Raw genomic sequence first — 14,409 nt, 5'->3', positions numbered from 1 at the left:
AGCACTAATAGCTCTAAATGGACAAATTCAACACATTCATGGTTGGATATCAGTTATTTAATCATTTGCATATAATTTCTGCTACAGTGAGTATTGTGTTTGTTTGCATTTAAAGTCTTTATAAAGCATCATGTCTCTGAGGCAAAGCATGGCTGCATCAAATAAAATGAACCATATACTGCTGTAATTACAACAATAATAATAATAATAATAATAATAATAATAATAATAATAATAATAATAATAATAAGATATTAAATCCATCACCCTACTTATTACTCCGTGTTTCTTTTTCTGTCAATCATGCTTTTGTGCTCATGAAGGAAACCTACAAACTTCTTAACGACATGCTGGCTGTTCAGACTGCTCTCCCGATGGCATGCGACCGGTGAGGGGGACAATATTGCCGTGCCTCCTGGAATGTCATACAAACGACTGGCAACAATTTATCCCCCAAATATTGCACCACATTTCGCAGAGACAGAAAGCCTATGAACAAATAATGGCTGCGCGCCAGTGTAAATAAAGTGCGGTTTATGAGTTGTGGTCAGAAATGTCTCTTTTTTAGTATGCAGCTCCACCGGTTGCCAACTTTTTTTCTATTTTTTTCTTTACCATAAAGTTATTACACAAACCAGTTTTTTCCCTCTCAGTGAGACACACTCAATAAAAGTCTGCCTGTAGCCCAGTAGTCTACCACAGGAGAATGGAGCGCACTGTGGAGCCAGAACGAACCTGCGCAGCCGCACTTTTTCAACTTGGCCTTTTAAATATTTTTATTGGGCTTCTGTGGCAAAATAAAACATTATAGCTGAAGCCCTCCAAAGATTATACAGTAATCAATATATGGCATGTGTTCACCAGCCATTACAGAAAACCATAGGTGCTTAAAATTAAACTGACTTAATACCAAACAGTTTAATCAGTAAATATAAAGGTTAACCCGAACTGTTTAATACCGTTTTCCCTGCCGCTATTTCGAATATCACTTACAGCCCACAAGTATTACAAAATGAAGACTTGCATATAATTGTAATTGTTTAAATGACCATTGATTCAGTGCACTGAAGAGTTCATCCGGGTTTCCTGCCAGGCTGAAGGCTTTTGTTTAGATCAAGGGTGTCAGACTCCAGTCCTGAGGGGGCGCAGTGTCGGCTGATTTTTGTTCCAACAGGATATCCCAATTACCCAATTAATGTCATTATTGACTCAGGTAGGCTTATCTAAAACGTTCAAATTTTACTTTTAAAGCCGATGCCTTACAATGTGTGGATGACTCAAAACACTGAACCCACAGAACATGTCAGCGTCTGAGGAGAAATGTTAAATGCATCCAGTTAATTGATTAATTAGACCAATTAAGGAGCCTAGAGCCGTGCTGCAACGATACCCAGCAGCCACTGCGGCCCCCCAGGACTGGAGTCTGACATCCCTGGTTTTCTTGTTAATAACTCTGGGATGCACAGGGTGGTGGCGGTGTGGAGATGTGCCTCGGGGAGATGAAGGATCCCGGGCTAATCTGAGCTGTTGGCGCTCCCAGGTACCCCCTGCAAATACAAAGAACTGACATGAATGGTATATAGCGTCTGTGCTTCGTATTCAATTCAATAACTCATTAGGAGATGTTTTTTTGTATGTATTTATTTTTTCCAGAACATGTAAACCAACAAACCTGAAAACGCAGCCCTACACTCGAACAGTGTGACGCGTGTGGCGGTGTCGGAGGAGTGGAAGATATGATTTGCACACAGATACCGATCTTGCCTGTCTTGCCGTCGTTTCTGAATGACTGCCTCCTCTGTCTGCTCAATAAACCCCTTATTTCCAGTGTCATCTGCATTGGACACCCGGATCACAACGGGACTGCTTACCGTGTTTTGTGTGGAACCGAGTGAGAAAGACATGCATCTCTTGTCTTTGCTGTTCACATCAGTTCCTATCGCATGTTTATCTCCTGACACGACCCGTCTTCAGGAATTCACTCTCTGTGTGGCTTTTCGGTGCTTTTTTTTCTTCTTCTTGGCCTGGATTGAAGTAGGGCGTCGTATAAATCTTTTATAATGTTAAGATGTTGTGCAAAAACTCACCCAGCTCCCTCTGAAGGATGTAGGCAAAACTGCTACCAACTGAAAGGGACCGACTAGCTTAGGAATCATTTATTCAGGGAAATTGTGACAAATATCTATTCCATTGCAGATATGCTTTCCTTAGGTCTATCTACATATTTAAAGTAGGCACTGCAGTTGAAAGAAAATGAAAGGGATTTTTAACAGACTGGCAACACAAACAAGACCGCTTTGTCCCTCTGCCATTTATGCATCTACTGCATCCACAGCTAATTCTGTATAAGGGAAAGTTTTAATAAGGCTTAAGAGTCTTCATAAATCACATTCTGCAGAGTGGGATTTTTTTTTATAGATCCTACTTAGGATTATTGACAAAACAGAAAGGCTTTTAAGCAGAATAAAGTTTTCCATCCTTCAGTGTCTCCAGTGAGGTATGCAGTCATATGAATTATTTATTTTTTAAACTGTTTTCTTTCAAGGATTAGGTGGGAGAATAAAGCGAGAAACCATTAAAGTTGAAAGTTAAATATATAGTGGATCATAAAATGAAAGAGGCCATATACATTTAAATTGGACAACAGATCTGCTTCCAAATGTTAAGTAAGGAAAACTTTCAAGCAGAAACTCATTATAATTTTCTTTTCGAATATATACACGTGTATATGTGTAGGTATATATATATATATATATATATATATATATATATATATATGCTTCCAAAGTACTCACCGCTGTTAGTTTTAATGAGGTTATTGGTCTTTCTCATCCAGGTCTCACAGGTTTGCTAATCCAGCTACACTATGTATTCATCTGAGACTCGGTGATCCTCGGTGACAGACAACAAACAGATATGTGATTGTAATTACATATCAGCACCCTGGACAGCTCTGAGGAAAGAGACGGCAGCTGTTCTGTCCATCGGTCAGTCCGATAAAGACCCCATAACCGAGTCTTGATCCCATGGAGTGAAACGGCACTGCAGGTCGGCCTGTTTGCATCACAAACACGGATCACACACATGCCCACCCGTGTAGTAATGCAATGCTTTCCGAGAGGCTGAAAACTAAAGGCAGAAAACCAGTGGAATAGAAAGAACTTTACCAATTCAGTTCTGTTTCTTCCAGACAGCAATTTCAAACGTAGCTTGCAAGAAGCATCCAGTTGTGTCCAGTCATTCACACAATCAGTCCCGTCCTGGTGACCGAATTCTGATGGTGTTTCCAGTCTCTGTTGAAACAACCTGCTCTAGTGCTTGTTTTATGCTTCACAAAGCAAGAATATGATGAGGAAGAATACAAATAAAACTCAGGTCGTCTGGAGTTCAGTCAGCTGGAAGAAAACCAGTTCTTCTCAGCTCCCCGGCCCATCCTCGGATGGCACGTGTCTGAGTTCAGCGATAGGGATGTTTATACAAAGCAATAATTCTTCTATTTCCATTTCAACACCGTGGTTGAGTTCCTTTATCTGTAAAACACACAGACAAATACAGAGAAGAGTGACTTTATTGAAGGCCTTTGCTGTTCGCCTCCATCGCGGCCTCTTTCCCATGGAGTGCTCTGGACTCGAGAGGCTTGCTAATCACAGCCCTGTCTGGGTCATTTATGTGGGCTAACAATGTCAGCAGGCTGATTATTCATGCCCCTCACCCCACAATAATGCAGCTCAAGTACTGCTACTTTTGTGTGCATTAACATCCCGACCTGCGCTTGGATTCCACCTTAAGAAGGAGCATTTTGTGCGGCACCTTTTCAGAGGCTTGGGGGGAAAGGGGGTGTGCTGCATCGTGGACGAAGCTGTTATCCATTTTAGCAGCGGTTTTCAAATCACTCCAGTGGGTCACTTAAGGAAGATCTTCCACTCCTCAAATCAAGCTGATTGTCTCCTCTTGTTCTGCTACCATGGGAAGAATCATTCATCTTAGTTTTCAATATTCGCTCCATACAATTCCAAGTAATAGAATTAGACTAACTGGCCTGTAATTACATACGTCGGCTTGAGTCCGTTCTTAAGGGCAGAAGATGATTTTACAATTCTCTGGTACGGCTTCTACTCATAGTGAAATTCGTACAATATCCCTCTGGGGGAAAAGTCCCGTCCTGGGAAAATATGAACACCAACAATGTAAGGAATGAAACAATTATAAGAAACAATATTTAGAGTGCGTTCCTGGTCTAATTAGACAAGTGAGAACTGATCTAGTGAGCTGGTTCCTGCTTCTGAACTTTTCAATGACAAATGGTGCAGAAAGGCGAGTAATAAATGGTTTGTTTTAGTGGATTGCTAAATTAAATAATTTTACAAACATTGCAGCAGCTACAGTGCCCAGCTACTGGAAATTGCAGATACCTGCTCTCCAGTGTTTAGTGTGCTTGAAGGGATCTGGATAGTATCTGTGCATTGTAGTACTTACTTCAGAGTGACTACAAAATTATGTATATATAACAGCATGTCTGAGTGTGTGTGTGTGTGTGTGTGTTTGTGTGTGCGTGCGTGCGTGCGTGCGTGTGTGTTTGGTGATTTAACATTGTTCCGAATTGGATGAATACATTTCACAAATACATCACACAGAGCACACTTGCATTTCAAATTGCAATGCTTAATCCTTTTACTTAAATTTTTGGCTGTGTTTCAAGGTGAGGAAACAGAAATGACAGAGAGAGAGCTCTTAATGAGCATTGTAAACCCCTTAAATGTAATCAGTTGGCCATCACCCCCAGGTCATTGCTTTCACATCTCTTTCTGTCTTGGACTTGAAACTTGAATATAAATGACATCAAACACCAAAAGAATCAGGTTATAACAAAGGCAAAACTTTGAAATAAAAAAAACGTTGATTTTGAGAGCAACAGAATTGCCACTACAGACTGAAAATCTTCCCTTCAGCAGAAATGAACATTATATAAAATTATAGCCTAAAATGTTGCCTGAAGGTTAACTAATTTCTCTCCTCACTCAGTCAGTGACTGAAAAGGGGGATTTTCACTGTAACATTCATTTCCAACCTTCACTTCTTATTTCTGGTCTCGTTCCTGTCTGTCATTATGAAGGAATTCTTGGAATGAACGTAGTTAATAGTAACTTAATTTCAGTTTCACAGTTTAAAACAATCTATTCAATATTAACCATTATGTTTGGTTAACATATATATGTGTGTGTGTGTGTGAGGAGAGACGTGTCTCGAGAATAAAGCTGCAGGTTTGGATTTACTGAAACTGCAACTGCATAAATAAACTGCATTTATTAACAGTATAAAATAATTATAGTTTGTTGTGTTGTGTAATATGTTGTTTTTGTTAGTAATTTGTCTGAATTAAAGGCAGTGGGTCCCCTAGAGTTGTGTCTCATAATAATAATAATAATAATAATAATAATAATAATAATAATAATAATAATAATAACTTATTGCATCTTTGTCATGGTTCTGTGTTTGACCAGGCAGGATGGCCCAATGAAAACACATGCATCCCCAGTCAGACATCAGCTGAGCGTGAGAACAGGTGTGGGACAGGAATGTGAACTTGCTCCCGTGCAAACAAATAACCCGGGTTTCCAAAAAAAAGCAGCAGCAACCACACCAGGTATCTCATAATATGTTTATACTTGTGGGAGATTTATTAGCTTTCACCACAAAATTAAACATGGTAATGCATAAATAACCAGCTGTAAATTACTGCCATCAATTATGCGTTAATAAAGCATTGGTGGAAGGCTCAGGTATATACAAATTTCATCACTCTTCCTGCTGAAGAAAGCGTGGTGTGGGAGCGGCGGAGAACAGCAGCCCTTCTGTTCAGCTGCTTTTAAGAAATAAATAACTTCTGGACACGGAGTGGGGAGCTTTTTTCACCTCGTCGAGTTAGTATTATAGACTTCCAAGAGTCAGAGGATGAAGGGGGGGGAGCACTGTACCAATGGACGTGTCAGAACAGATCTGACTGCTCACTATTAGCTCCAGTTTGTGGCGGCTAATTGGGATTCTGTCGTACAAACCTGACACGGTTTCATGACAAGCCGCAGGTGACTGCTTAATAAATCTTTCTTTTTTCCAGGTAGCTTAATTAGCTCTGTCTGTGTACCGCACTCTCTCCCCTACGACACTCGCACACGTGAAGCCAAAAACAACAACACGGTGCAGAGGGAAGGGGAAAAAAGTTACAGAAGCACAAGCTGGGCTATTTAAAGAACTGGATTTACTTTAAGGATCCAGGTTAAGCCCATGGGAGTGTTTTAGAAAGCATTGCCTGAAGCTAATGTAGTGACCAGGGCAGTATTGGTCAATAATGCAATATGATGGGTCCTCTCTCACAGGATAGAAGTATTGACCTGTTTTAACAAATTGGTTGAGGAACAATGTTTTCAGGTTTCTCCTGTGGGGAATGGTGTTCTCTATCCACCTGTATTAACTCCAGGGCTTAGAAAAACCAAACAAAACCGTTTCCTTTTAAGTGATTTTCTTTAAAAGTCTTCTTCATTGTAAAGTTTAAGATCTGAATTGAAATTCAGGTGAGGACCTGCTTCTGCTGTATAGGCAAAGTTTTACATGTCCTTATGTGCACAATCCAAAATGAATATCATAGACAGATCTAGGTAAGACTTCCAGAGGCCATAATGCTGTTTTTGCAGCCCCTTTCATATCTGATAAATTACACAAAAGCATCTAGCCATGTGCCAGATATTTAGTATAGTGTTCTGTAAGCAAATACAAATAAAATACAACTAATCTTAACAGCATGGTCTGTTTGCTTGGTGTTGCAGAGCTGCTTTGACATATACATGTTACTGCAGCTTGAATGAGTGCATTTTATTTTCCCATTGAGGTAAATAAAAACCAACTAAAATTAAAACCTCTTCGCCCAGCAGAAAGCTCCCAGTCCCAGATAAGGAGTCTCTGCCCCCCCTCACCATTACTACTGTGTGACTCTACGAGAGCGCGAGAGAGAGACCATACATCTCTCCATCTAAGCATCAAAGAGTCTGGCCCTTTCCTTCGTGCATCCTAAAACAATGCCCTGCAGCTCCGGCACTCATGAATGGACAAAAGAGATTAGATACCGGATACTGGTAGGTCATGTTTTTTGGAAGTATCTTTAACCTCTTTCATAAAGACTTTCGTTTTCTTTTCTCTTCTTCGTTTTTTTGAGGGGGGTGTGTGTGTGTGAAATTAGCTCCCAGTTTATGGGATTTATTTTCCACGCCTCCTGTAAACATGTTATAAGCTACTTTAAGAACTGTATGTCTACCTCAAGCAAACTAGCCACATCATTGTGTACTGTGTTGTTGTTATGTTCTCAATTTTAGGAAACTACAATCAGAATTGTGTTCCCACTAAAGAGCAGGTTTGTCTTACAGGTGTGTAGTTGTGTTGATTTAGGAAAGCATTAAAGTCAGTTTATAGCCTGAGGGATTTCTCACAATGTGAATTATGAATTATTCCTTACATTTAGGGTTTCATTTCCCCATGTGTTTTATGGCGTAAGCACTGTGAACGTATCAATACATTAAACAAATCCGACATCTTTAATAATTTTATTTCAGTTGGGTTGTTCGGGTTTTGTCCACCGGGTTCAGTAACACAAGAGACTGCATGGTGCCACGCTTGGTTTAAGTGGGAAAACAATTGAAAAATCACAGGAAAAATTATGCTATGCAATACACAAAATAAATTGCAGTGCAAATAAAGGCAATCAAGTACTTTTTCCTTTTTCTTTTCTGCAGTGTCTTCCATAGACGATCTGGGATCCCAAATCATCGTAGTCTAGACGTGACATCATCGTGTGAAGGCCGCAGGTACGTTTATTATCTAAAACTATAAGGATTTTAATGTATTTATTTTGAGATTGAAATGAACACAGACCCCTCGCATGGCGGGGTGGGGTGGGGGGGGGGGGTGACGCTTACATAAGGATCTACACGTTACATTTAAATGCCTTCAAACAATTGTTCTTTGAAAGACCGTTTGTGACGCTACACAAACGTTAGTAGTAGCACTGGGGTTAAAACGTGAATCATTCCTCGCTTGCATCAGGCAATGTGTGCGATTTCTGAAAAAAAAAAAAAAAAAGAAAAAGTCAGCGTCTCTCGGGCTTCCTTCATGGTTGAAATGTTGGATAGTACAGTGACACCCACATTGTTATTTTTTAATCCATAACAGACAAGCTCCTCGGAGTAGACACCAAAAGACTCGGCTCCTACTGCCTCCTCAAACCCCATTAATAAAGCACACATGTTGATAAGTTATGGAATCGATTAGCTGCGATGTATGTGGTCCTTTCGCATAATTATTCATGGCATTTTGGGACACATTTTTAACCTGGAAAGTGAACCGGGGCTGTTCCCACTTTCTTCGTTTAGGGAAGTCCCACTGTTTCCAAAACATTCAAGAGAACAGATCCAGTAGCAAATAACCCCGCCCTTGGTTTTATCAACATCATTTACCACACAACAACGGCAACCCACAAGACATATTTGGAGGCAATTTATAACATGATTGCCATTACTAATGATACTCCATGTGCGATTATGATTTAGTCAGTATAAATCAGAGCAAAATACACTTTGAAAAGATTAGTCCCCTTGCTAGCCGCTGCTGTCAAATAAACAAACTATATTCTTTGAAAAGCAAATGCTTGAAATGTCTGCCCAAAAATCTGTTCAGACCCTCTGGTGTTTCCCCTTTCTTGTGCACATTTAAAAGACAAGCGATCAGACAAACGATAAAACAAATCAAATCAAAATAAAACTAAATATAAAAGCGGCTGCCCTTTTACGAGGGGAAAAAAGACACTCTGTAACAAGTTCCATTCTTATACTTCTATGACTGAACAATTTATTAACGGGCTTGTTTTTCCACGGCTGCGATCCTCGGCTGTGCGTTTGCCGAGCGTCCTGCGCTCTTCCCTGGGAGAGAGTGGAATTAGGCGAAGACCATGACCATATGCTAATCATCTCACACAACCACCACCTGCTGTTAACAATACACCACACGATGAGCTGCAGGCCAGAAGCCAGCAGATGTGAGGCTGCCCAGAGGTCCCTCAGATGTTTGTGCTTCTGGGGCACGTGAGGGCACCAGAAAGAAGAAGGGAAATTATCAAGGAATTTTAGGTCAGCTCTGCTCAGAAACGATGAAAATTGCACACATGTCAAGGGAAAACAAAGATGTGGCTCGGCTGAGCGTCTGGCGGGGCTGTCTGAAGAAGCACTGCGGCAGAGGAGAGGTCCGCAGACAATAGGAGCACTTCACAGAGAGAGGGATTGCATGAGCCTCGAGGCCCGGGCGGGAGGACTCAAAGAGCTGCCCTTCAGTCCTCCCCTCCAACGAAAGGACTGTAAATCGCATTCTTCCTAAAAAATAAATAAATGTTTAAAAGCTGGCCTTTAAAATCAAAGCAAAAAGCACAGCAAACACACGAGAGCAAGTATGTTCTACAGGAAGTGTTTTTCTCATGCTTGTTTTGTGCCAGGAAATAATCTTTAAATGCTAAAAACACACACATGTGTATTTATATATCCTATGATCCCAACACATATGTTTTTTTAATCTCTATAATAATTATGAGATTAGTGTTGCCCGTGGTGTCACACGTATGCAGTGATTTAGATATAAATCTCTCACTCAGTCATTGAATTGAACATCGACACTTAATGCAAAGTGTGTACATTTAACTAAATGCTCAGTTTGAAGTGTGATGATAAACGCTTCGTCTCTTCTACAGTGAAGTACGTGGGAAACTCGGGTGCAATGAAATGCCAAATGTATCAACAGATATGCTCCAAATATCTGGATTTAGACCAGGTAGACCTATCATATATACTCTCTCCTTTATGTATGTATATATGTATGAACTGGAATAGAGAAAAACATATTATCCATGTAGTAAATCACACACACATTCACATGTATGTGTGTGTATTTCGTTTGCAAAGATCTCAGGCAACATTCCCCATTCCTTCAGCATTAATCAGAGCACTAAATGACACTAGAGATCTTTGCATGTGGTGGGGTTACTGTTTCTAATTAAATACCCCCAGCTGGCAGTCGTGCTGATCAAAGCCTCGCCGTTTGATTTACACGGCACAGAACTGTAGTAAAGCTCTCGTTGCTGGTATTGTTTTTGGTAACAATTGTTGTAGAATTAGCAGCAACAGTAGCAGCAGCTGAAACGCCATCTAGAAACATAAATGCAGGGTCTGAGAGGCGATGTGCGCAAGGATTCACCTGCCCTCGCATCCAACTGTACTTCCTCCCACACAGGAAGGAGCATTTATGTGACTTCTGAGGAAACCACATCGAAAGGGTGAGATTAGACATAATGGTGGCGGCATCCTCGGCGCAGAAATAGGCTGGGAACCGTCCGTGGCTCCCTCTTCCCTTCCTGCTATCTGCCGTGCAAATCTAAAGGCCGTTATTGTGATTCCTTTGCTTGGCCTATCTGAGGCCGATTAGGAACATCAACACCATCAATCACGGAGCACAGGGCCAACCAGCTGGATGAACCTTGTTGTCACGCGGGGGTTATTTGTCATCTGGGCTGGACCGTCTGGCACGTAACACCCGCTCAGTCCCAGAACAATTTTCTCTCTCTCTCTCTCTCTCTCTCTCTCCCACCAAATATGCCGTCTGATTCCGGAAACACGTGATTAATAAAAGGACAAGGGTGTAAAGATGGAGGTCAAGGCTAAGAGTCTTAACCAAACAAGTGCACTGCTTACTCATGTTTGTCTCAGCGTCGAGAAATTTACTTCAGAGGCCGAGGGAAGAAACGCTCGCCTGTTCTCAGGCCGTATCGGCTTGCGATTGCTGACAGAGGGCCGGTAACCTGAGCCCCAACAATGATCTCTCTTGTTTCAGCCGTCGCAGCCGATCGTTATAAAAATGAAACCTTCATAATATTGTAGAAAACAGTTTCTGAAAGATGTGTAATAAATAAACCTTTAATTAGAGACCCATAAAAGAGTTATCCAAGCTGGTTACTACGGGTAACGCAGAACAATATGAATGTGTAAGTATTTCCGTATGTTGACCCAAGAAGGGAAAAAAATACTTTGCTGTACGAGCCAGGCAATAAGTTTTCGGGGTGCTGAGTTTATGAGTCAATAAAAGGCTTGGACATGCTCAATAAACAGGAAGACTTGTCAAAACTGCTAATATAGCAGCGATGCCTGATGCACGTTTCACTGTTTGCTCATTTAAATGTTCATGTATGTTAATCGCGTAGAATTGCAATTGCAGAGCTTACAGTTTTAGAGGAATGGTTTCACATCCTTCGTCTGAAACGGTGTTGTCTGGTGATCAGTTTAGGTGAATAAGTGGGGTTCATTAAACTGTGCATATTTATCAGCAATCGCTTTTCACAGTTTGCCTCGAACACTGAATCAGCCGAAAGAAAACAGTGGAGATGGCTAAGATATTGGGGCTGTAAGCATTTAACTGCCACTCCATCGCTTTCTGTGTATGTAGCGTGAGAGAGAGAGAGAGAGAGAGAGAGAGAGAGAGAGAGAGAGAGAGAGAGAAATAAATGCAGGAGAGAGGGAGAGAGGTAGAGGGGTAGTGAGGCAGGCTGATCATAGTAGAAACTAAATATATATAAAAACTAATATCAATTATAGTTTTAAATACAGCTTGTCTTTTCTCTAATGCAAAAGCAGCCCCACTTTTTCATTTTTAACTTTATATAAACAAACAAACAAACAAATAAATGAATACAGTATGGTTTTCCAGATCTACATGGTCTCTTGCTAAGTCTGTTTCTTCATATTTCATACCATTGAATCCAGAAAACAATTGACTCACCGGGTCAAGTCACCCTGTGTGTATTTTAGTGTTCCTTAAAATGTAATCCTTAATAAATGTAATACATCTAATAGAAGCAGGATTACACCTTAAGTAAACTACAAGTTTGCAGTTTTGTTTACCTCCCCTCTGTGTTAGGAAGTTCAGTAAAGGTAAATATATAATATATTGACTTTTTACACATGTATTGAATTACAATTTGTACCAGTAGTTTGTGGTAAACAGTGAGTACAAATTGTGAAATACTTGTGTGTTTTTGTAAGTGACTGGAACCAATTAATCGTTTTAAAAGTATTAACCCATACAACAGTGTATGTTCTTACATGATAATATCCAGTGTTTTTGTGTTGTTTAAATGTAAACGTCACAAAACAAGAAACCTTTGATACAAACTGAAAAAAACAACAACATGCTTGACACGCTGGAGATAAAAACTTTGAAATTCACTCGGTCAACTGAAATTATGGACATATTTAAACCGCAGTGCTTGAACACAATCATCCTGTAATTATTGAATAGTTTGTAATTTGTTCTAATAGTCACATTTCCTCCATTTCAGACAAACAACCTTTTTTTTGTTTTCTCTGTTTAAGATGTAAATCGTTTTTTTTCTCTTCCAAGATCCTGATGTAATCTTATTATTTTTTAGCAGAATAAGATTTGGTTAAATGTAGTAAAAGGAAGCAAAAAACAATCATTTACAGAGTGGCTGTTATTATGTAATTTATTTGGTTTGTAATGACAACACTATAAATGATTGCATCATGTTGACCTTATTGTAGCTGCCAGATTCATAGGAAACCATTTATATTTACATCTTTCAAACACTTGGCAAGCTTTATATACAACTGGAAATCAATTGTACAAATCAGCATAACTGAGAGATGCAAATGTGTAAAATGGGAATAAAAATCAGAGATACTAATGTTCAGTGTTGAATTAATATAATTACAGCAGAACTTCTATTTAAATACAGATTAAAAAATGAAGGTGACAATATTACACGCACATTTACTGTTAAGTTTAGCAAAAGGCAATAACATAATTTATAAAGGGTTTCTTCTGTACAGATGTTGTTGGCTTCCAGCATGTAAAGCAAACTACACAGAGCTGGCAGATAACTCAGCTACTAAACTACATCTCTGTGTAATTGACACTAATTTATTTACATCATTTTACAGCTCCCAGGCCACTGAACGGGCGATATTTACCAGCTGGGAGAGAGAGCGTGCGCGCTGCCCACCGAGACAGAGAGAGAGGGAGGAAGAACAGCTCTATAAAAAGCTATTTCAGAGCACAAGAGCTCATACGGGAAGAAATGAATAAGAATTCAATCTCTGAGGTCATGCAGCCACACCAATTAACCCTTCTTCTCCTCGGCAGTGAAGCCGCCGTCGGCAGCACCACGCAGCTCGCAGTCTGGGCTCGGGGCGTATAAAAGGCGTTATTTGTACAAACAAAAAAAAATGAAAGTCTGTGCTTGTCCATCTCCCCTCGAAACAAGTGCAGCATTGAGGAGGGAGCGCGTCTGAGAGGCAGGAATTGGTCACGCTATCTCTGGCCTTCCCTTCCTCTTGGTGCAGCGGCGAGCCGAGTTCACCGCCACAATAAAGAGACCAGTGAGTCGGGGAAGGGTGGGCCCAGAGCTGGCATACTTTACACATCTCCCCTGCCCTGATTACCAGTTTAGACTGAGAGTGTAGATCGGCTACATTACATAAACATAAACATGAACTGAAACCATCCAATTCTGCGTTGTTTGGGAAATTGCTCTCCTCTGTTGTGGCTGCGCAAGTGGGGCGCACTGTTTAGATTGCATGAGAGAGTGTTACGCACATGTGATGTAACACTTTGTTAACACAAGCAAGGGTGTGGTAATAATAATCTAATCTGGAACTGCTGGGTTTATTTACAGTCCTTTACTGTTCATTAATTGTTATTACAATGCTATTAACTGTTATTAATAATTAATAATATTCACCAGTCCAAAGAAGATTGAATAAGAAGAAGAGTAATGAGGGGACATGAATTCTTACATTGATGTCGTGTGTTCTGGTCATTTTATGTCTCTCTCTCTCTCACACACACACACATACATTCACAGACACATGCTTCTATAGGAGACAACTAACCAATTTTCGAGTTGTGTTCAATGTTTGCTCCCTTGCACATTTGGATCCCTTTTTGCACGGCCTCTTGCCGGTTTATAGGCTATAAATTATATCAAACGTCCCATTCAAGAATAAAAAGCTTGATTCCAAAAGTCTTAAATTAAAAAAGATTTCATAAAGTTTGCAGAAGCCAAAACAAACAGCGCTTGGCAGTGAAACACAGAGGAGAGCCGCCCCACTGGAGCCCCTCCGGAGTGAAATGGGACTATTCTCTGCAAAACAAACCATAATAGAAAATAGAAACCTGTGCATTGAAATGTGCAGTCAAAACAGGGGAAACGCAACACAGCTGCCAGATACACAGGCCTGTATTGAGAAACACAACAATGTGCATAATTGCATGGAAAAGCAGTCAAACGCCGGAAGAATCCACAATGTA

General features: G+C 40.3%; 1 long non-coding RNA gene across 1 annotated transcript; it reads left to right on the top strand.

The window, feature by feature from the left end:
- Positions 1–6,929: 6,929 nt before the first annotated feature.
- LOC136759616 (uncharacterized) lies at positions 6,930–13,166 on the top strand. Its single transcript, XR_010820074.1, has 3 exons — positions 6,930–7,127; positions 7,782–7,853; positions 13,041–13,166. It is a non-coding gene; the product is annotated as an uncharacterized LOC136759616 (long non-coding RNA).
- Positions 13,167–14,409: the final 1,243 nt, after the last annotated feature.

Source organism: Amia ocellicauda, chromosome 10 (genome assembly GCF_036373705.1).
Source record: "Amia ocellicauda isolate fAmiCal2 chromosome 10, fAmiCal2.hap1, whole genome shotgun sequence".
Classification (NCBI taxonomy): domain Eukaryota; kingdom Metazoa; phylum Chordata; class Actinopteri; order Amiiformes; family Amiidae; genus Amia; species Amia ocellicauda.
This window is presented reverse-complemented; position numbering and strand designations above follow the sequence as displayed.